At 40.8% G+C, this 24,376-nt stretch overlaps 1 protein-coding gene across 2 annotated transcripts in view; it reads right to left on the reverse strand.

Annotated features, from left to right (window-relative positions):
* The window catches only part of DDAH1 (dimethylarginine dimethylaminohydrolase 1), a 144,744-nt gene that overhangs the window by 61,544 nt on the left and 58,824 nt on the right, over nt 1-24,376 (reverse strand). The gene's annotated exons all lie outside the window — the stretch shown is intronic.

Genomic DNA, 24,376 nt, shown 5'->3' on the forward strand with positions numbered 1-24,376 from the left:
CGGGCCGGCAGGGGTATATATCACCCGCCATGGTGGCGCCACTCTAGGGGGCGACCTGCCGGCCCACTGGAGTTGCTAGGGTAAAAGTTCTCCGACGAACGTGCACGCGCGGCGCGTACACCTACTGGAATGGATATGAGCAAGCACTCGAAGAAGAACTGATAGATCTGTTTTTGTTTCTAAGCATCACTACCATTTAGGCCACAGAACATACCGTAACTATATTTCTGTTTTACACAGTTAATTAAATTCAGTACATGTTACTCAATGGCTCACGTGAATCCCAGTGTGACATCAGGCAGCAAGAGAGAATTCACTTACTCACAGTTTTACCTTATAAGGACATTGCAAGATAGTTCTGTGAACCTGTGCCTTGACACATTTTTTGCAGCTGTCAGATGCATCTGAGCCAAAACTCAGTTTAGATTCCTGTATGTTGTGATAATCAGCTGGAGTTTGGAAAATCCTTCAAAAAAAAAAAAATAAAATAAAATAAAAAAAAATCTAATGTTCTGACAACTTAACAAGGCTTCTGAAAAAAATATAACAGTTTAACATCTGGACCAAAAATATTTTACGGAAGTCTAAGACCAGCATAGTACAGAACACTTTTTCCCCACAGTCACAGTTAGAGTACAGCACTTCCTTGTGCCTCGCTAAATAAAACTGGACCATTTGTATAAAGATAAAATATCTCCCCTATTCCATATTTTACTTCAAGTAAAATAAAGAGCCATTTTTATTTTCATTTCCATACCATGAATTTCTTCAGTTGTTTAATATATATCTTAATGTCCTTCCACATTTAGTCCTACAACAGACATGTTGCACTCTCTGTTTTCCCATTTAACTTAAGAACCGGGGAAAGTGCTAGAGAGAGGAGAAAAAAAATCCAGCTCCACAGAAGTCTACTCTTCCTTCTTCCACAATCTCTCCTGATGAGAGAAAAAAAACATAGTACAAAAAGGAATGAATTAGTGCTGTAATTTAGTACACTCGTCTTTCTACCGCTAGAGATCCAAGTTCAAGATTTGGTTTGAATCACATATAAAAATATTCTTGGTCATCTCAACCTAGTTCCCAGCGGAGATCTGTCACATTTCGCAATGGTAATAATGAACAGCTATAGTTGTGACTCACTAACAATGAACTTTGAACATTCATAGCACCTTATCTTTCATCCGAAGGTTTCAGAGTATTTTGCAAACATTCACAAGTTAATTCAGAATATCCCATCATATTTAATATTAAATGAAACAATGTTGTTATTCAGGGTATTTTTTAATCCAACACCATAGGCATGTCTTCACTTAGGAAAAGCTCGGGATTAGACTAGAACTGAGATATAGAACAGAACAAGATGCTCCACTTGGCTGTAACTAGTTACCTGTACGGGCTTGAGCCAGTATTGTTAATCTTTTATTTTCATGTTTCCTCCTCCTCCTTTTGCAAGTTAATTTTATTGCTCCCGAAAAGCAGAACCCGATATCTAACTTCCTCACCAGGGCCCGATTGGCAACAATCTGCTATTCCCAGCCCAGGCATGTGAAATCCGGATTGCCAGAAAGGACAGTTGTTTCACGTTGTGCATGAGTAGGGGCTACAATGAGACCAAACTCATGGTCATCCTTTGTGACCCAACCCTTGGGTTTCCAGAGAGAAAGGCTGGTGGCCCCTTTTCGCTTCACTGCCTGTCCTGCACCTGAATGACAGAAGCTCTATTTGCTCTGTTACTAGCTAAAGGCGTGATCCTGCAAAACCTAACTGTCTGAGGTTTACTACTGCACATTGGCCCATTGGGGTATATGGGCAGGATCCTCACCTGGTGCAGTTTTGTTCCACTGATTTCTAAAAAGCTACATCTTTCCCAAAGCATTTGCTGCAATGAGGTCTGGATTTTCAGATACATTCACTAGATAACTGTAGCTCAAATTTTCATGGGTACACATGTGTATAAATATAAGGAAGCAACAGGTTTAACCCCCCCCCCCATCACAATCACCATAGAAGCTCTCATTAGCAGTGTTAGACTTCTGATGAATGAAGAGTACATACAGCTCTCCTCAGTTCACTGAGCAATGCTGCAGCATTTCAGTTAGCATGCCTACCCTTAAAAGGAAGGCCTACAGAATTCAGAGAATCAGGTCCTTTCTACATAATATTATAGAGAATATGATAATTCTTATGCAGAATCATTTAAAAAAACGCATAGAAAGGATCTCACTATTAAACACTGTAGATCAGCATCTCTCAAACTGAGTCCATGAGGGTACTCCAGGGGGTCCGCGTGCCCCTCTGATCAACTCCTCCCCCTCCCTCCCGGCGCTTCCTGCATGCCGCGGAATGGCTGCTCTAGATTATTAGTCTTTTCTTAAGAGTATTCTTAGGTTTGTCTATTTATAAAATGCTACATGATGTTTCCATGAGGGTAAAGGGACTGTTTTGCTTTGTTTGGGACACTCCTCCACATGCTTATGAGCTGTGCTATACAAGGGTTTCCCTGTGCTACAGTATACAGGGGCCTGATCCATCCCTACATAGATCCATTGGCCATTGCCCCCTGTCAGAGGACCAGAAGTGGCAGGACAATTCTGAGATAAAATTGGCAGAAAAGAATCCCTCTCCTGCTGCCCCTGTGCAACTTCCCAAATATCAAACCTAGCAGGGAAAGTTTGGTGCAGAAAACTGATATGGCCCTTTTGCTTCAACAGGAAAAGAAAACACACTTGGATTTCTGATTACTTATTTTGATCACAGTACATTATGCGGACGATTTACATGCATAAAATCCTGTGCACTTAGCCAAGAACAGCCCACAAAGAGAATGCTTCAAGTTGCAGAAGCATTGCAAACAGAAACTAGAATCAAATCTAGTAGAGAACAGGAGATTAGAGTTCATATCATCACCTCACATTATCTCCTAGGGATTTTGCTTAAATAAGGACTGCAGAAGTTTTAAGGCTTGCGAGTGTTGTCAAACACAAGTTATTGGGCTCAATACAAGGTAATGGTGAAGTTTTATGGCCTGAGTTATACAGGAAGTCAAATTTGAGAATTTAATGGTCCCTTATAGCAGGGGCGGGCAAACTTTTTGGCCTGAGGGCTGCATTGGGTTTCACAAATTGTATCGAGAGTCGGTTAGGGGAGGGGGTCATGGCCTGGCCCCCACCTCCTATTTGCCGGGACTCCTGCCCCATCCAACCCCCCTGTTCCCTGACAACCCCTCTGGGACCCCTGCCCTATCCACACACACCCCACTCCCTGTCCCCTGACTTCCCCCGGACTCCTGCCACCCCATCCAACCCCTACTCTCATTCCTGATGGTCCCCTGGTACCCCTGCCCCATCCAACCTCCCCTTCTTCCTGTCCCTTGAACCTCTGTCCCCCGCCACCCCTTCCAACCCCTCTCCTTCCTGACTTCCCCCCCCCCAGGACCCCTGCCCCCATTCAATCCCCTCTTCCTTCCCTGACTGCCTCGACCCCTATCCACACCCCTGCCCTCTATCAACCCCCCCTGTTCTGTACCCCCTTACCGCACTGCCTGGAGCACCAGTTGCTAGCAACACTACAGCTGCGCTGCCCAGCTGGAGCCGGGCCACACAACCGCTGCCACCACACAACACAGAGCACCGGGTCAGGCTGGGCTCTGCAGCTGCACTGCCCCAGGAGCTCACAGCCCCATCACCCAGAGCACTGAGCCAGAGCGAGCGAGCTGAGGCTGTGGGGAAGGGGCTGCGGGCTAGCCTCCCGGGCCAGGAGCTCGGGGGACAGGCAGGACAGTCCCGCGGGCCGGATGTAGCCTGCGGGCCATAGTTTGTCCACCTCTGTCTTATAGATTAAAAGGCTCCCATACAAAACTTAGAGACACGACTACCCTAAAAGAAAGGCAAATGCCTTTTTAAAAAGAGGTAAGATCTGATGATGACCTCCATCAGAGAAATACTCAAATTACAGAGCTGAAAGATTTAAGTTATTCTTCTCAATTGCAGCTGAAATCTGAAGCCACGTCAATAAATGCTTGGCACATGTACAATATCTTTCAAGCATTTTAAAAATATTATTTAATCCTCACTATATGTCTGATGTAGGTTACTTTTCTGCAGTAGCCTATGGGGGGGAAATGAACCTCTTTCTCTAAGTAATTTGGCGAAGGCAAGAGAGAGAACTTCTGAGAGGGCACAGTGGAATGTAGGAATTCCTGGCTTCCAGTGGTGTACTTAGACCACTAAATTGATTGCTTTGGAGCACAACACACTTTGGATGCCAAGGTACAGATTCTTAATGGCAGAACCTCAGAAAGTTGGCTTTTTTAGCAGAGCTGGAGAAGTGAACACTGGCAGTAGATCAATGGCTGGAACTGGTAAAGAATCCTATATGTTCAAAAATGTTTGAATTCTTCGAATCTGAGTGAATGAGGAGAGCCATGAAGAACTTGTATCGTGAAAGAACCTGTACTCCCTGTTTTATGACTCTATATCCAAGAGGATCCTACTTTGATTAAAAAAAGAACAAACAGGATCCTTATGAAGAAAGTCAGTCAGGCCAGCAAAACCAAAAAGTAGAGTTTTAAGTTTCCTGCTGGTATGTGACCTGCTCATGGAATTTTTGATCAGATCTCACAAGCAGCCAACAGGGATAAGTTAAAATATGAACAAAATAAAAAACATCCCCCAAGACCTGGTTATGAAAGCCACATAAACTTTCCTTGCTTTAAGAAGCTTTTTCCATGGAGAAGGTACAAGCTTCTATATACTTTCTTGTTGAAATTAAGAATTTTGTATTAAAGACATGCTGGGGTACTTCTTGTTTTCTTTTTGTTCTTTATACTCTTCATCTGCTGATCAAAGAGAACAAAATCAATTATCACTTTCAATAGGTAACTGAGATGCTGGTTCCGATGCTGGTAACTTAGCCTTGGAAGTCCATTCCAGCCTTAGAGGTTTGTCAAAGGTTTTTGTTATCTTCAGATAGAAACACCCATCTTCACATCAGCTTTTCTACTATAAACTTTAAAATCAAACCGAAAGGAAAGAAAACAAATCAAACACCACAGCACCTAACACCTCAGTCCTCTCTCGCACCAAACCAAAAGCCAACCAAACACTCTTTCATTGCAAGGTGGAGTTACAAACTAGTCATCTGTTGGTAAATGAATGCCACTAGAATTGTACAAAGTCTGGTGGCTGCACCACAGATTAGATAGATAGTACCTAATTAAAATTGCGGACTGTCACCAATTATCTTGATATTAGTTTTTATAGGGCACTTTCACAGTTGCTCACTGAGATCAAACTAAATTAAAACCTCCTTGAAACAGGCAACACTATGATGATAAAGATATGACAATTGCATCTTGAATATAACTGGAATGGTTTTACCACTAATTTTTATTAAATATAAATTAGCATTCCATTTTGTCATCAAGTTTTTAAAAAAGGTAAAACTTAAGGTCACAAAAAATTGACTACAGATCTTGCAAGGAAAGTTTATTTATCCCTGGTCTTACTCATCATGTTCTTTATTTTGTTTGTTTGTGTGTGTGCATATATTACACACAGACTCTCTGTACAAAAAACAATTATTTTTTTTACTGTGTTTGACAGGACACCATACAACTTAACATGTTATCACAAGAGACTTTGAGAGCATAAGTAGTTTCCAAAGGGCAGAGATTTAAGGATTGGGATTTTAACACAGTTCACTATTGCAGAATATCTTCATATACAGTCATTTAGGCACTCACTTTGCAATAGGATCCATACGCATTGTTGTAGAGCCACTGACTTAACTGGGACACTGATCAGATCTGAGGGCTCATCGACATGGATTAGATTATAGGATCAGGACCTCATTTGCATTTGCACTGTCATATTATACAGACTGTTACACATGTAACTAAAACAGGCTTGGTGAGGAAAGTCGTTAAGCATGGAGTCTGTTAGTAAGATTAAAACAGCTGCCTTCCCCACAGGACCAAATGGAACTCAATTAAAAATACTTGCAGACCCAGTATTAGTCTAGTAGAGGAATAATTTACCTAACAAATACAATTTTTGTTATCAGTGAGATTAATTCACTAGCAAATAAAACACTGAAAATCTTTTTTAAACAATGCATGCTGCTAGAAGATTTATAAAAGATGCTTTTAAAAAGCGGTGGTTAAACGAACACAGTACAACCTCGTAATAGAGCGGCTTGCACACAGTAGTGCTACCAGGAACAGCTGCCAGTGAGCCTGGTGCCTGCCCCAGTGGGTGGGGCTGGTGGTGGTACAGCCACACCAGAGTATCTGCCCACGCAGGGCGCTGGTTCGTGCAAGAGCTGGCCCGACACGCTGCTGCTTTCACTGATGCAGTTCCCAGTAGAGCACTGCAGTTCCACGGATATTTGATTTATATCCACAGATATAAATTTTATGTCAGTGCAGGGCTCTACGCATTCAACAGCATTACTGACCAAGCACTTGTTTAAATGCCACAATCATGTAAGTCGCCTAATCAACATACGAAAGTAAAATCACTAAATCTCAAAGATATTTGCCAAGATAATACTGTATGTAAGGCCAGACTGTACCATACTGAACAATATTGTTAACTTAGGTAATATGGATAGGTGGCAAATACTGTGGCTTTAAACACTAGCAGTCCCATTGAAATTAAGGGGACTGCTCACGTATTTAGAGTTAAGCATGTACTTAGGTAGTTTTCTGCAGATCCAAGTGCTCAGCACCTTGCAGGAGAGAGCCCTATTTATTCATGTGCCTTATCTGAGGCAGACCGACATGATTTCACTTCTTAGTCATCCTTTTCCTTAAAAAGGATAAAAGTATTTTTTAAAAACAAGTTCTGCCTCTGGGATCCAAACATTACATCACCCCCAGAGTCCATCTTTCAATAGCATTCTGATCTTTCACTTCATTCCAAGTCCCTAGCATGAACTAAATCTTGTATCTAATTACACATTTTTCTTAAGCAGCTCACACTGACTGCCCGCACTTGTGGCTGCTAGAGTGACTTCTCCAAACGTCGTGCCAATGTTCATATTTCTTTGATGGATAAGTGTAGGCTATATCCCAGATTGAACCCATTGCTTCTAGCACTGATGAGAAAAAGTTTTTTCTTTTAATTTAAAGTGATCAGACATGCTTTTAAAAAATAAAATAAAATAAAATAAAAATCACTAGAGGTTAAGGATTTGTTTCTCTTTTTCTTTCCTGCTGTTTGTGAGGCCTAACTACGAGTCAATCTTTTACCAGATCAATATTTCTTTGCATGAAATTCAGTAGGGATATGATGAATCCACTTTTGGCATGTGATGCCAAATACTTACCTAAAAATACTGTCTTGTATAAATACAAGTCTGGATACGACATTATACAACATAGATAAAATTACTGTTTTACTTTAAAAAAATCCTATATTCAGGAAGCTCTTCCTAACAATATAATTCAATGGGTTTTAAAAACTTCAATAGGAATATTGCTTAGCTTTAGAAACATCAGCAGTATATTTAAAAACTATATTAAAGCATATCTGGCAAAGGTGCTTGAGTTGTGTGGAGTAACCTCCTGTAGAGTGCGTTTCAGGAAACTATGCGCAGACAAAAGTAGGTTAAAATCTGAAAACCTGGTGCAGAATTACAAGTAGTGCCATTACTCCTTAAAATGGAGTGTGAATGGATTACAGTTCAAAAAAAAAAAATAAAAAATCACAAAAGCCTTTCTGCATTTTCTGGTTGCACCTCACATCTAGGCCAACATGCCTCCCAGGTACAGAGCCCTGAGGAAGATAAATCCCAGCTGGGAAAATAGAAAGGCCACACATGGAATGAGTAAGCTCAGGAAGGCCAGTACTAGCTCAGACTCCCTACCATTTGCAGTTAATAGAGCTTGAGAGTCAGTCTTTTCCCAGCAGTAAGGTATGTTAGTTTGGAATGAGGCTCTTTGTATCAGAGGTTGGACTGCATATTCCCACTTTAATATTAATTTTATCTTCCCTTGCTTCTCTTTTTCTGAAACCCTTCAGCCATCCCACATGCAGTGGCCATGGCACAGTAATGAAATTCTGAGCTGAACGAAAAGAAGGACCCAGCATGCAAACTGCAACATCTCTCTTCTTTACATGCTACAAAATTAAAAAACTCAGACAGAAGATGACAAGGATTCTCCTCCGCCTCCCCACCCCCCAATCCCATAGTTTTGATCCCTTGCTCAGGTTCTTCCATGACAAGCTGGACATCAGAGCCAAATAACTGGCACCAGAACAGATGTGTACCATCAAGAGCTTTTCTTGCACTTTCAGAGGAAATACCTTGAAAGAATTTGAATCACAGGCTCCCCTCAGACTCTTTGTCTTGTTTGAGCACAGCGGTGGTCTCTGATCACTTTCTACACAAGGTTTTCTGTAATAAAGGCTGTGGAATTCCATCCTGATATCTCCAGAGAACCCCAGTTCAGAACCACGCAGCTTTGCAGCTCACAGAGCTTTTGGAAACAGCTGCAGATGATGCTTAAAATTGATGAACCAGATGCTGGATCACTGCATTCATATTTCTCATGAAGCCTTGATTCTAAAAACAAAAAAACAAAATAAAACAACCCCCATCATTTATCCAAAGTTGCACAGGGTTACCATAATTCAGGTTTCCAAAATAGAGGACCCTATGGGGGGAGGAGCTGGGGAGGTACAGTCAGGGGAGTGGGAAGGGGTACCTGCAGCAGAGGTACTCACTGGAGGTGGGGGGTCAGATCACTCCCTGTCACTATGGCAGGGTGGCTGGCACAAGGCCCGGATGCAGAAACAGTGTTATTCCTGGCAACCTGCCATTTATCAAGCCTACCTGGAAAGACAGCTGAAATGGTTCCTGTGTGTCTGCTGTTTACAGAGTAGAAATGGGAAGCAAAGGATCTTTGACTCTTTAGTGATCCAATGAGCTGTGCAACCAAGGGAAACAGCGCAGAGAAGATTACTACTTCTTTTGTGAACTTGTCCCTTCTGACTGAATAAATTATTGTATTGTCTTTAATACTGATAGTATTTTCAAGCAAATGCACTTCATATTATCAATATTGCCAACCCCAAAAGTTCAAAAATCATGAGTCAGACTCATCAAAAATCATGAAATTGGTTTTAAAATCATGAGATTATGTAACAATAACAGATTTTTTTATTCTTTTTGTCTTGTGCTATTTGACCCGTTAGGGTGCATTGGATTGCATTTTGAAGATTTCTCCACAGCCACACGGGCTAGAAACTTACTTTCTCTTTAAGAATGAAGGCTGAAATCATCACATATCCACTTGACACCAGGAGCTGGGACTTTAAGGAAAACAATTTCATGAGAGTTGGCAACACTGTGTTACTTGGAAAGATTTGACCAAAGCCCACATCCTCCACAACAGAAGCAGGTTAGGAGCTGCCATCAATTTCCCTGTGCCAAGATGGAACTCATCAGCCTCCAGCAAATCCATCTTCCACATCATTGTCTGGGACGCTTGCTCCTCCAGATTTTTCTGCATAGCTCGTGATGTAACAAAACTCTGCATCCCAAGTACTCGTTGCTAGTCCTTTGTAACAGCCATTTTTAGACGTTTGTTTTCAACATGCTTCATCATGGCTCATGAGTATTCTTCTCAAGAAGTTTGTTTTACAGAATGCTGACTCTGTTTAATATGGTTAATCTGAGAAAAAATAAATTCTTCATATGCCTAAAAGAACACTCGCTGTGTCTTCAAACAAAATGCTTTTCTTTACTGTAATGGCAAAATATTTCCCAGGGCCTGTAATAGGATGGATAAAGAGCACACTGAACCAGGGCAAAAGGGGTTAATGTTCTGTCCTGCAGATAGGTGTCCCTGCACTGCATCATCTGCCAGGTTGATTGAGCCTGGTGGGAGGACATCCAACTGCATGAAGTAAGAGCCCAGACAAGGTGAGATTTGGGGTCTAAAGTAGAGAAGACCTAGAGGGTTAACTAAGCAGCCCTGAACTCAGAACCCCAGGATCAGCCAAACCTGGGAAAAGGCTTAGACAGGACTTTGGCTTTTTTAATTCATTTCTTAGTAACTGGACAAGATTTGACCCTACATAGACCAGTGGGAAAGTCACCTGCTTACAGTGTCATTGCAGCGCCCTCCCCTACTCCCCACACTACACACAAACTCACATGTTCGTTAGATATTTAAGGAATTCACACCAAACTATCACAGCTAAGAGAATCTGAAATTAGAAGAGAATCTAACATGATTTGACATTTCTTTCCCTGCTTAAGAAAACAATATTGTAAGACAGAGGTTCTCAACTGGGGGTCTGCGAGCCCTTTCAAGGGGGCTGTGGGGCCTCCTGGAGGCGTGGGGATAAAGCCTGGAGCTCCAAGCCCTGGTGCTTCCTGTAGGGCAGAAGCCCTGAGCCCACGGGCAGAGTTGGGGACATGGAGGGCACCCCTCTTCCCCGCCCCCCCAAACAGCAGCGCAAGAGCATGGCAGTCCCAGGCACAGTCCCGGGTGCAGCTCCACGCCTCCCCCGCTCCAATCTCTTTTCCCCACCCCATGGCCAGATCAGAGGCAGGAAGCCAGAGCCAGGCAGTGCAGGACAGCTGCTGCTCTGGCTGGTACCATGGAGCAGGCAGTGGCAGCGTTCCCTGGTCTCCTGCTGGTGCCCTAGGTTGAAGCTGCTCCTCAGCTCCCAGCCCCCTTTGCTCCCACTGAGGCAGCCGGTAAGAGCCCCCAGGTGCGGAAACCTGGCTCCATGGCTGACAGACACCTCTAGAAACAGGGACCGCAGGGGAGTCTTCCCAGCATACAGCCCCTAGTACCCTCTTCCTGCATCCTGAGCTGTTTTCAACTTTTTGAGCTAAGCCCCCCACCTCTGAGTTACAATTTTTGGTTGCACCAGGCTACCCCTAACTGAGAGAGGCTGGGTGGCCTGCTGAGGCGAGTCAGGGGTAGAGGTGGCACTCCCTCCTTTGACCCTGCCATGCGGAGGTGGCTCGAGTCCCACTAACCCCTGGTCCCCCCATAGATGTCAAACTACACCTATGCCCAAGGCCCCTGCCCCGAGGTTCCCCCCGCACCCCGCCAGGCCCCGTAGTTTTTATAGCATGTCGAGGGGGGCCTCAGAGAGAAAAAGGTTGAGAACCCCTGTTGTAGGTTATTGAGTCTTCAGGGCTACAGCAGTCTTCACACAACAGTTCACTTAGACCAGGCTAACTGACACTGTACTTCACCATCTGCAAAAACGTGCACAGAGTATTGATGTCAATACTCTACTGATAGTTCTAGCCAGTTTTCAGTATCATCCTGAACACTGGCAACTGCAGCAATGTCTATTACTACACATTTTAGAAGAGCTATTAGTATTCTAGAGGTGCACAGGATGAGTGGATTTCCTGCTAGCTCATCTTACTGGCTGGGGCAGGCACTAGCAGGACCAACCCCATAGTACCTTAAGTGACAGTGGGAACCCAACCAGGCTAGAAGCCCAGCATTCCATTCCTACCTGCCGATGGTGCAAGCAGAGTACTTTGATAGGTAGCAAATAGGTGGAGGATGCCTGGACTTGAGGTAGCAGCTAACCTATGTATTTAGCTAAGCCAAGAAACCGGCTACTCTGCCCTACCCAACCCTGGCACTGGAAAAAGGAGATGATAATTAGCAATTCAGCTAGTAGATGGCAAGAGCATAAATCAGTGCATTAAACAGCACTGAATACAGAGGCTGCTGAGCACAGCAATGATGTCAACACAAACATACAAGCAGTACACAGTACTCCTCTGTGCTGGGCAATATTGGCAGAACAAGATACTCTTAAGATCTAGCATCTTTCCTTCTAGAACAACCATGAGGTCAGAAACATTCAGTCAGGTATCTGGATATTCAGTAAGGCAAATCCCATAAGTTTCTTTTAAAAATTAACAGAAAAGTATCATTATACTATTGGCTAGACAAATCTATCCTTTCAATAAAGGTCACAGACTAGAGTTTCCTGCCAAAATTTAAAGTAAATAAAAAAGAGTTACACTTTGCTTTTTCTAAACTTGGGATAAAAGGTAAGATTTCCTTCCTGAACACTTTTACCTCTCCAGTTAGATGGAAACTTGTGCGCTCATGGAAATAACATTTTCCACAGTACTCGTCTGTGACTCAGAAAGGAGAATACATACCATAATTAAAAAAAAGTTATAAATACACACCTCACCTCAATACTTGTCTGGAAAGACCACCCATTTTGAGGGGGTGGAGATGTGATATGTCATTCAGTTTCCATGACAATTCTTGTTCTGAGCCCTCCAGAAACAACAAAAACCACCAAAACAAAACACTTCTAATGGTGTCAAATTATAAATACTTGTTTCACAATATTCAACACTGGCCAGCTGAGACAGGATTTAATTTTGCCAAAGAACTCAGGTTGGTGTTAAGCAGACAGAGCTGTATGATCATTTCTTTATTAACTATTAATCCTTAACTCACACAGCCTCCTAAAAACAGAATACATAGAGTCTTTTTGTAAAAGAGTGCTACATACTGGATATCTGCTGCAATGTATAAAAACAGACTCTACAAAGCTCACCTGGGAGTTGTTCATTAGTCTCTAGAGAGCTGTATTTAATTTTTATCTTGGGTTTTCTAAAGTAGTAAATCAAAATAACCAAAAAATAAAAAAAATAACTGACCAGCTGCCTTGTGTTAATACAACGCAGTGGTAGAATGCAAGATGTAGTTTATGTACATATTTTGATTGCTATCTTCTCAAAAATATTCCCGATGTACAGAACTACTTTAAGTTAATTTTGACCAAGCTCTTTTACACAAACTTATTTTGTTTTGGCATGACTTAGTTATCCAAATAAAGTCATATCTGTAGACATCATCTTCCTCTTCCCAACCCTCAAATGTATTGCTATAAAAGACTGACAGGAGTAATGTAATTATAATAGAATCTTGACTGGCCAACGCCTACTGCTATCCAAAGCCAGGTGATATCCCTGGGGTTGGATAAGTGAGATTTTGCCTCCCATTCTTCTCAGTTTGAATAAAGATGTGTTCCTTTTAAAAAAGGATCTTTAACTATCTCATAAGAACTGGCAGGGAGCATGGGCAGTTTCCCCAAGGCAGGAAGCTCAGCTTCTGCTTGGAGGTCTACATGCCCCACAGTGACCTTTGGATAATCAAGGCTCTACTCTATTTGAATGAGTCATGCCTCAGGTTATTTAACATTCAGATCAGTTACACATTATTTACAAAGCAAAGTCATGCCAGAGAAAAGGAAGCCTAAGCAAAGAGAATACTACAGAACCATTGACACTGTCTCCCTGGATTTGTTGTGCCACCAAAACCCATGGAACACTTTGAAAGTGAAGGAAGTAATGTAGATTAAAGCTTCCGATGTGGTCATTTCCTGTAATGTTCTCAGTGGAGTCAGGCTGTGTCTGCAGTCAAGTCTGAATGCCTGCTTTAGTGTTAGTCTGAGAAATCGGCAAGGGAAAAAAATGGTATTGGGATAAATTACGGTTTGTGCATGTTTATTTTTAATAAAGAGAAGTCAATGTTTTGAGCACTCAGCTCTGCCTAAGCACCGGGTGCATCATTTGGTTTGCTGAGAGGGAAGGTCTGGAGCTTGTGAATTTGTTCAGAATGCAACTGGAATCTGTGCTACTCCTCCAAATATTGTGTTTGTATAATAGTCTGGAGGTTCTCTTCCCCTCACCCGATATTGGCTCTGAAAGGGCGGTGGAGAGAGAGTGTATTTTAAAGTGAGCCAGCCTGTCTGCTGCCAGAGCAGGGGCTCGTGTACATTTTTTGAACCAATGTCAAAGAATTATTATAAAACAAAGAAGTTTCATGTAGAATAACAAGAATCACAGGATTAGCAAGAGTGAAGGAAGAGGAAATACCACAGAAGTACTCGGAAACAAATAAATAAGCACAAAAGAATTGTATTGTTAGAATCCAAAAAACACTTGCTTCAGAAAGCAACATAGCAGAAGAAACTGACAGAAGCAGAGTACAGATTAAATCCCGGAAGGGTAAAGGGGGTGAGAGAATGAAACAGATCTGTTTAATGGGACTAAGGACGAGACAGAAGAGGATTTATATATCACAACAACATACAGGACACAATTCTAGTTACATGGGTGTTTCTAGAGGATGTACTAGAATGCGGATTAAAGGCTCTCAAGATGAGTTGTATTTATGCATCTTTTCTCACAACAAAGATTACACATTGCCACATGATGAAAGAGGGTTCGTCTCAGCAGAAAGTGGGAAAGGTCCTTGCATCCGAGCCGCTCACATTGCGTGTTTTACGAACCTCAAAACGTCTAAATTATTTAGTGTAAAGGGTTTGGTGGTAAGTAAAATTTTATTAATTTGCAAAACAAAGTACACAAAGACAGGCAGAGCTGAAACCTTCTATCAAACCATTTTGAACCACTTCTCTTTTAAGCTTAGCTTCTGCAGAAATAAATATAATAAATATTTAAATAAAAATCTTGGAAGTACGAGTAAATTCTAGTATGATCTCACTAGAAATCATTAATGTTACACGGACAGGTGCAGTAAAGCACACAGAAACTCAACGTCTGCTAGAAAACCAATGAATACGCCATTTCATTTTCTGTTGTCCAGGACTTAGAGCCAAACCTGCTTGCCTTATTCATGTGAACCGCCCACTGTTGTAAAATAGTGATTAAGGTAACAGACATATTGGATGTGTTAAAAATTGAGATACATTTAAACTAGTTTCTAAAACAGAAAATTAGAAGCAAAAAATGCAGAAATTGAAGTAAATGAGACTACTCAGAAAAGTACAAGTCTGTGTAAGCTCAAAAGCTAGTCTCTATCACCAAGAGACACTGGTCCAAAAAAAGATATTACCTTGCCCCCTTGTCTCCTTACCACAGAAGGCATTTGGCAGACCACAGACGGAGACCTCTTCTCGAAAGCCCAAGATTCTGCAAGAACATACTAGGATTACAGTCAGCGAACTGTACCGTCACTTGTGAAGGCTGTGTGCAAGTTAAGATCCAGCATGCAATGGATGCTACAAATCCAGTCTTTGAAGTACTAAACAACCAAAAAAAAATAAAAATAATTTAAAAAAAGAGAGTCTGGATTCCCTGAGCTCTGCTGCTTTCTAAATAAAACTTTAGCTGACCATCTAACCAATGAAAAAAATCTTCTGGAAGATTCAGACTCGATTTAGAAGTGTAGGCCGATCTCTTGGGGAAAAAAATATCAAACTCCAAATTAAGTGTATGGTAAGGTTAGCAAAATAAACTCTTTTTATATTTCTAGGAAATATTTTAAAATAGATGGAACCTATTAATCATTTATTCTTGACAGTGAGTCATAAGCCTCATAAGAGGCTAGCAGCGCAGCGATACTGAATAAAAAAGTTAATGACAAAGGCTGGCTCTAAGCCTGCACAATGATATTCAGCTTCTACAGGAGAAAAAAAAAGTTTGATTTTTTTTTATTCTCAATTCCAGAAACTCAGATACTCTCAAGAATTTCAATATAAAAGCCCAGCAACCAGGCCTACATTTTACTGGAAGTCACGTGAATGTTCAAGTCCCCCTTTTGAAAGACGACTAGGACATTGCTAAGAGATTGTGTTTTATACTCATGTTAATAGAGACCAAATACATCTGTGATATGGATCAGTTTACTGGTCTAAGATTCTCCACTTAAGAATAGCCCTTTGTTAGAAATTGCATGATATAGGAATGTACCTGGTCATAGAGCTAACTATTCTGAAGCCAAAGGAGGATTCACCAGCATCAGGAGAAAGTAACCAAATTTATACCACAGTCCTAAGGTGCATATCAACTAAACCAAAGTTCACTTTTAGGATACACTGTTAAAGACTGATCCATTCTTAACCCAAGCCCAGCAAAGCCGATTGTCAACCTGATGGAACCTTGTTATGGAGTTGAGCTATTTTGTCACTTAGCAGCGTTTCTCTAGTTTTTTCGCTTTTTTTCCCCAGCCGTCACACAGTCTAGCAGAATTACCAAGGTCCACGAGACAGCTAAGGATGCCCGTGGTATTGCTGACACTATACAGTTTCATCTCAGACTTCGACAGCAGCACGCAGTAATGCGTGTGTTTATTTTTCTCCTTGTTTGCCTTTGGTTGTGGCACAACCTCCCACCGCCTCAGAAGCACCATCTGACTAATTTCACAGTGTACTCTTGACTGGAAAGGAGGAACTTGCATTTGGGACTGTTCTACCCTGACAAAGGGTAAAGCCTTGTGGGTTATACGTCTAAGCTTTAAAACCTGTAGCACTATAGGTTAATTCCGCTTTCATTCTTTTGAATTAGATAAACTGGGTTCTGTGCAATTTACTATATGGGAAAGAGAGGAGACTTTTTCCAAACAAGATCTTTTTAAAAAAAGATCATGTGTCTTGTCTGCTGTTAATCAGCATTGAAGAATCCAGAGCATTTTCTGTAGTAGAAGAAGCTGGGCATAACGGGCTTGGCAAAAATTCACCTCATTGCCCCTTGGTCACATTATGTGACAAAGTACTGGTTGCGATCTGCATGTCTAAGATGGCTCCCCTTCCATGGTGCTCCGTGACTAGTCTATGAAGCACTTTGAGGTGAAAGGCACTGAATAAGTGTGAAGTATCATTCTGGTTGACACATTTGCATTGCTTTATGTAACTTTCAACTAAGCAACTAGCCTTCCCACTGGACTTTCATCCCATTTGTTAGAAGATTGCAGTTCTGTTATTGAATACAGGAAGAGACACATGGATCAAACTTCTTCAGAACAGATCCCAAAGTGTTTAGAATGTGACCTGAGGAGACTGCACTAGAGGGCTGAGTCAGAACACACTGGTATAAAGAAAGGATTTTGAACTGCTAATAATTCAGTGACCACAGCATTATTTCAACCATCATGACTCGAACTTTGCATGTATCAATGTTTGCATGTGGCCTCAAAGAAAGACCAATCAACTGATCTGCATCAGGAAATTAACTAAGGTTTGCATTTAGAAGTTTTTACTTGTTGAATAACTCCATAATTCTCCAAGACATATGGATCTGATAACAAAAATTCTGAGGCGAACAATAAACTTGATTCCTTGATATCAAAAGTTCTTATTTTTCCATTAAACTATTAAACCTGTGATTTACTTGATTATTTTTCTAGTGTGCTAAATTAATCCTGGAATTTATCCATTTCACTGACAAATTGATTTAGCCTCTTTTCTTTCTGATTTGCAAAAACTTGAGCAAAAATGGTATATTCCCCAAAACAGTACAGTCTCAAAAGCTAGTTTCTGTCTAGAACATTGAGACGTGAACCAAATTATCTAAAAGTGCTTGGTTGTCTCAATGGTTTTAATATAATAACCAATTATATCTGCAAAGCTTGAGTTACATACAGTGCTATTGTAATTTATTTCAGTTGAAAGCAGATAACTACAGCTGTCCTTACGAATTAACACATTTGGTTCCCCATTCTCTCCTCACACCAGCATAATTTCATTGAATTCAGTGAATTTACTCCTGATTTGGACTGGTGAATGGAAAATTAAAACAGCATTTAAGAATAAAATGGAAGTGAGCAGTAATCATACTAGTTAACTTGGAAGCTTAATACAGCCAGCACTACCTCACTCTGGGAAGTGTTAATCAAAGGAAGTCAGAATTGCAAGACTGAGTGAAATAAATAAAAAATGTGGAACTAACGTGACGGGTGACTGACTCTACCATGTGTTCACTCTGCACTTTCACTGCTCTCCATCCCACTTTCCTTTGGGAGAAAGTCTGCCCCGTCTTTCACTTTAAGCAGCCTCACTGAACTTAAAAGTTGTAGTAAGGGTAATATCCATCTTTTTGCCATACTCCCAGGCACTTGTTTTTTGCTGTCGTTATAATTAAATCAATTTCTAAAACCTCTAAAAATAAAGTATTACCTTGAAAAATTTATCTATATACACACACATCCCCCTAAAAAACCTTCAACTTTTCCTGATAGCCAAACCTTCTCCTGGCCTTCACCCCAATGAGTTGCCTTATGGCCACTGAAAACAGACTTCACCCCACCATGCAATGCTAAGAGAAAGTATTGCTCCATTCATTGCTAAGGAAAGCTCAAGGGCCTGAAAGTGTGTATAGAGTTTGAGTTAGAGGCAGCACTCAAGTTAACTTTGCAAGGAATACAAGCTCTAAATCACTTAAGCATTCTTGAAAATTTTATCCAATATCTTATTTATGAGACTGATCAGGAAATAAAAGTTTCCAAATAAATATGCCTATGCTCTAATTTGTCTTTTTATGGGGACAAGAAAGACTTTCTGGTTAAAGTAGTGGTTGGGGTATGGAGGGCTAGTTTTTCTATTATGGAGAATCTAATAAAAGTGAATGGATTATACTGCAATTTTAAAATTATACTGCTTTAAATATTGTTTTAAACAACATGTTGAACCTAGGTATGATAGACATGGAGCAGCTCTGTAATAATTTATTACTATTGTATATTGACCTGTTTATAGGGATGTTTATTATACAAATATGTTGGTTTACTTTAATAGCAGGCTGCAAGGAAAAACAAGCAAGAAGGGATGAAGGGTAACTCAAGATAAGCCGCCCTTCGGCCTTCTGCAAACACTTAAGGGTGATGTTACAGGGCACAGCGGCAGATCCACTGGCTTTGAGGAGTTTGGCTCAACCTCCTGTTAAGCCTACCAGAAAGGCAAAAGCATGGGAGCTGACAAGAACAAAGCAACTCTGGCTGCATTAAAAGCTCCCTTCTCTCTTGGAAGGGGAGCTGTTTGGAAAAACCAGGCTAACAGGCATCTGCTGGGGCATCTGGAGAAGCTAGTCCTGCCCAGGTCACCATTACAGAATGGAAGGTCTTTAGGTAAGCTAGACATGCATGCAGATTTACTGTTTTAAAACCCTTTTTCTCTAAACGCTTTGTTTCTATTGGTAAAATAAACAACGCTTTGCTTTTAAGAAGGCTGTGTGGTCAATACAAACACCAATGGTCACACACTGCCAAAGGGAAGAACAGCAGATGCCAAACCTAGTTGGATCCAATGAGCAAGCCCAGAGACTATACACATGGTACTGTATTCCAGAGCATAGTCTAATGGGGGAGAATTGCTAAATTCCACCCAAAGAAAGGTAAAGGCAGCCTGACCCCTGAAGGAATGCACTGAGAGAGATCAGGAAGAGACAGAAAGAGGTGCAGCTAACCCTGTGATATTGACATTGTGAAGTACCAGAAAAAGATTGAAATAAATAAGGCCTGGTCTACACTAGGGCGGGGGGAGGGGGGGGGAATTGATCCAAGTTATGCAACTTCAGCTACGTGAATAACGTAGCTGAAGTCGACGTACTTAGATCTACTCACCTCGGTGTGTTCACTGTGCTGAGTCAACTGCTGCCGCTCCCCCGTCAACTTGCAGCGGTGAAGTACAGGAGTCATTGGGAGAGTGCTCTGGGGTCAATTTACTGCGTCTAGACTAGGCGCGATAAATTGACCCCTTCTGGATCGATCGCTGCCCGCCAATCTGGCAGATAGTATCGACATACCCTAAGAAATGGTGCCCATAAAAAGAGAAACTGTGGTCTCACCTCACTCCTCAACACAGATTTCATAAAAGTGCTGCTGTGAGATCTCATTCCCAGTATGAACTACTGTCATAAGTAATTAAGAACTACATCAGTATGACAAACAATATATAGTTTATGATGCAATACCCTGGATTGTTTTTACATTTGTTCACTTATTTTTCAAATACACAAAATTAAGTAATTCACAGTGGATGTTCCAGTCATTAGAGCAAATAAGGGGAGAACATGGGGTTTTCCTTTTCTTGTTTTTTTCATTTATAAGCACCTATGGACCATTCACTTGATGAACGTAAGTAAATCTGTACCTGCTGAACTGTTGCAAAGTAGATCTTAACATATTCATGATTTGAGATCTGGTTTCTTAGGAATGAACTGTGTCAACCTGCATTAGAATAGTCAAAACTGATTTCAGACACAGTAGACATGATGAATAATGTTTTCAGTATAACTATACCCGAGCTTCATCCCTTCCTGGGTCTCTCCCATATACAATACTCCATTAGAGAAAATGTCTCTGTAAATGTGGTTATGTACCGAATGGGATCGGGTATGGACTCCTTTCTACTTATTGTTTCATTGTTTAGTTGAGAGCTTTCAAAAATCAGCTTGAACAAGTATGTATTGTACATATACAAATACTGATGAGTTTGACTGTACCTTTCCAAATACAGTGAAATTTAATGGTGCTGTGATTGAGCATGGATTCAACAAGGAAACATTACATAAATACAGCTGGGTTTTATATTACTACAAAGCAGAAAATTTAGCTAACTCAAGCATAATTTGTTACCATACACAGCCCCTCCAGAATTGTCCTTTTTAATTTTTGTGCATGCTTGTCCCAGTTGGGGTTACGCCATTTTGTGGGTTTTGGTTAATGGGAAAGTTAAACATTTTATCACCTGGCTGGCACTTGTAATAGCCAACATATAATTCATTTCACCCTGTTAGTTCACTGCTTTTATTACTGGGAGCAGAAAAAAGGTATCAAGGGCCCAGATCTGCCAAAATTTTGCTCCAGTTCCCCACATACACATTTCCTCCCAATACAGACCACCCTGTCTTCTTTCCCAGATCCCCTCCACATTAGCCTCTTTCACTGCCTCCTCAGCCTCAGGCAGTCCAGCTCATCCACCTGCCTTTAAAGTCCCAGCCCAATTAGCAGCTGGAAAACAACTTTCTTAAAAGAAAAAAAAAAAAAAAAAAAAAACCAAGTTCCCCTCTTCTCATTTTACAGCTGACTCCATGCTCTTTGCCTGCTCCTTAGTATTTGCTCTATGGATCACATCAAGTGTAGGGAAAAAAAAAAAAAAAAAAAAAATCTATAAATACCCTCATTTAGTTATACTGCTACAGCCTATTCCTCTGCATCAGCACAAGGTGGGACCCAAGGGTGGGCCAGACATGCTCATTTCTTGCCCCAGATCTGCCTACAGCCTTCTATTGAGCTGAGTGAGCCCCACCTCCTGCCAGTGCCATCAATAGCAGTCAGTTGTGTAGCAGGAGCCTTCTACCTCCTGCCCATCTCCCACAAGCTGCTACCACATTTTGCATTGGCCCCCTTGCTGAATCTTTACATTACAAACTTCTGAGCACAGACCTGGATCCAGATTTAATCTGTTCATTTATTACAACTCATAACATAGTATTGGCAATTCTATACATTAGGGAGAGATGACACCTCTATTCTAAGCTTAGCATGGCCCCTTACATTCACATAGAGCAGTGGTTTTCAACTCAGGGTATGCGCAGCTCTGGAGGTACGCAGAGGGTTTCCAGGGGTACATCAACTCATCTAGATATTTGCTTAATTTTACAAAGGCTACAGAAAAGCACCAGTGAAATCAGTACAAACTAAAATTTCATACAATGACTTGTTGATACTGCTCTATATACTAAACACAAATGTAAGTACAATATTTATATTCCAACTGATTTATTTTACAATGATATAGTAAGAATGAGAAAGTAAGCACTTTGTCAGTAATAGTGTGCTGCAACACTTCTGTATTTTTATGTCGGATTTTGTAAGCAAGTTGTTTTTAAGTGAGGTGAAACCTGGGGGTACGTAAGACAAATCAGACTCCTGAAATGGGTACAGTTGGAAATGGAAAGGTTGAGAGCCACTGACATAGAGCTCCACTGAAGTCACCAGAACTCTACATAGGCATAAATAATCATGCTAGCGGGTCATGGTATAGATTCAGTGAAAATTCTCTTGAAGAAGTCTGATTAAGAAACAGCTGCATTTGAAAGTAACATACTGCACTCACCTACTACTTTGATGTCATTACCTTTTTAAGCTCATATCTGGTTGCACTCCTCCAAATACATGCATGCGCATGTTCATGAATGAGAGATTTGCACAATCTCTCAGACAGTTGCACTTTTTGACAAGACACACAAAAAAAACTTTTAATTCATTTTTTTTTTTAGAAGGAAAACTAAATGCAAAGAATCTAAGCAAATGACACATTTAGTTATCTCCTGAGGGCCCAAAAGTATGCTAGCAGCTTCAAAGAAACAAGTAAAGACCCAGCCCTACCCCACAGCTCATCTATGAATACAGATTGTGAAAAGAGCAGTGAGGGACAAAAGAGGAGGGGAACTGGAATGAGTAAGAGAAGTGTTACAATAAAGATGGTGTGCATACATTGCAAAACACCTTCCCAACTTGGTGGTTCTGTAACTTAGGGGGCGGGGGCGGTGGGGGGAGGGTACATTTTATTCCCAAATCCCATCTCACTTATTAGAGGCAAGGTGACAGAAATGAGTTTAAGATGCATTTGAATGCAGAGAGGGAGGTGGTTTGATGAACAGGTTTGAAGTGTCAAACAAAGACTGGAATTTCAGAGCAAAGGTTCCTGTAGCAGTAACTCAGCCACTTGCACCTATTTGTTAAATGCCAGAGTCTACGTTCCTGTGCCCAAGATTTTCCACTGGTTTCTACCATACAGAAATCATAGGTGCACCATGAATGCACAATTGGGTTTAAGGCATTCATGTTAAAATTACATGTATTGACACAAATAACTCATGTGCACACAAAGGGCTGGGTAAAGGTGACCATGGGCATCTTTGTTCTGTATGCCCTGAAATGTGAGAGATTAAGATAAATTCTTTTTATAAAGCGTTAAATGTTATTCCGAACATATCAGAACTATTACTAATTTGCACCAATAATTGAAGACCCATTATGAATTATTGAACTGTGCAGGTTAATAAATACTGTGAATTAAAACTGAAAAGAGACACGAGTCTAAGTTTACATTGCAGTAGTATCAGTTATTGAGATTTACTAGTGTGTTATGAATAGTTACGACGCAAAAATAATACACTCTTAACTTGCAACTGTTTACCTACATTCTATGAAATCTTTACTGATGAATGGCAAGAGCAAGCAATAAAAACGTTGTGCAGATTTATACGGTGTACTGTTCAAAACACTTCTACTAAGAAAAAGTACTAATTATTTGTAAGAGAGACTTATTCTTCCATGACAGATCTTTGGTGTTATTGCATTATCTAACTGCCTGATTTCTCTTAGCTGCTAATCTGCTTCAGACTTTTCCCAAATCATCCTTTGCTGGCTGCTTGTATTTCATTTTCTGGTTGGCTGATCTTCTCCCTGCTTGTCTGAACTGAACGCAAAGGTGCTTCCTGACATGAGCCACTTCAGCCCTGGGTATAGGATACCTCAGTAACCTGAAACTGGAGGAGTGTTATTAGATGTATTAATTAAATAGTATTTCCCCCCTTTTCATATAAGAGGATACATTGTTGAAGGACTCCAAGTGACAATGTGACTTAGAACGGTCATAAACACATATGAAGATGTCGGAAGGTTGGTATTACAGCTTAATGAAGAAGAAAACACCGAAGCCCACTTAAATTATTGAATCCCAAGCATCCAAGATACCTAGAATCCCTAGAGGTTGCACTATTTAAAAAAGTGTTGTACAGTAAATTCAAATATGCTCTGACTGTGACAATGGCTTTTTAGTCAATTTATATTTAAATGTATTTGAAAAACTAAAATGACTGCACATTTTAAAAGCGTTCTTAACGCCAGTCTACACGTGCACTGACCACTATCACAAGGGCTACGCCCAGGAAATATATTAAATTTCTGCACTCAAAACCGCAATACAGTGCTTATACAACCTGCTGAGTTAATAAGATGAACACTTTAATATAATATATTGATATATTAATCTGTTATAGGGACATTTGTCACACTAAATTATGTAGGTGTGCACTTTTGTTTGTTCATAAAAAACCACACATACCATCTTTCAGTGTTTTAAAGGAGTGATACACATTCAATAGAAATGTCAGTGAAATGGAATAAATTCAATGTTTTCATCCAGCTTCTCTAATGTAAGAGTAAATTTATATTACATCTACACATGTATTAGATTCACACTGAGCCTTGTGCAGTGTTGCACACATACCTGGAGTTGTTAATTGGTTTTTAACATTTTTGTACCATCTCCCTGGATTGTGTTTAAACTTACAAAGAACTGCTGTGATTTACGATAAAGGGCTACAGGATGTCTTAAAACAGATCAGAGTGATCTATTTCGTGCAACAAAATGATAGACATCCCGACATGTTTGTTAAGCACAACTAGTTACAAAACAAAAAGGACTAGAACCGTTTTTCAGTCTAGACAATTTGCAGTCACCATTACAGCACTGCCAAGACAACAAGAACATACATCTGGATTCATTTTCTTTCTGATACAGGTGATTAACTGCACGACTGAGAACTAAGT

This window comes from Chelonoidis abingdonii, chromosome 7, assembly GCF_003597395.2.
Source record: "Chelonoidis abingdonii isolate Lonesome George chromosome 7, CheloAbing_2.0, whole genome shotgun sequence".
In the NCBI taxonomy this organism is placed as follows: domain Eukaryota; kingdom Metazoa; phylum Chordata; order Testudines; family Testudinidae; genus Chelonoidis; species Chelonoidis abingdonii.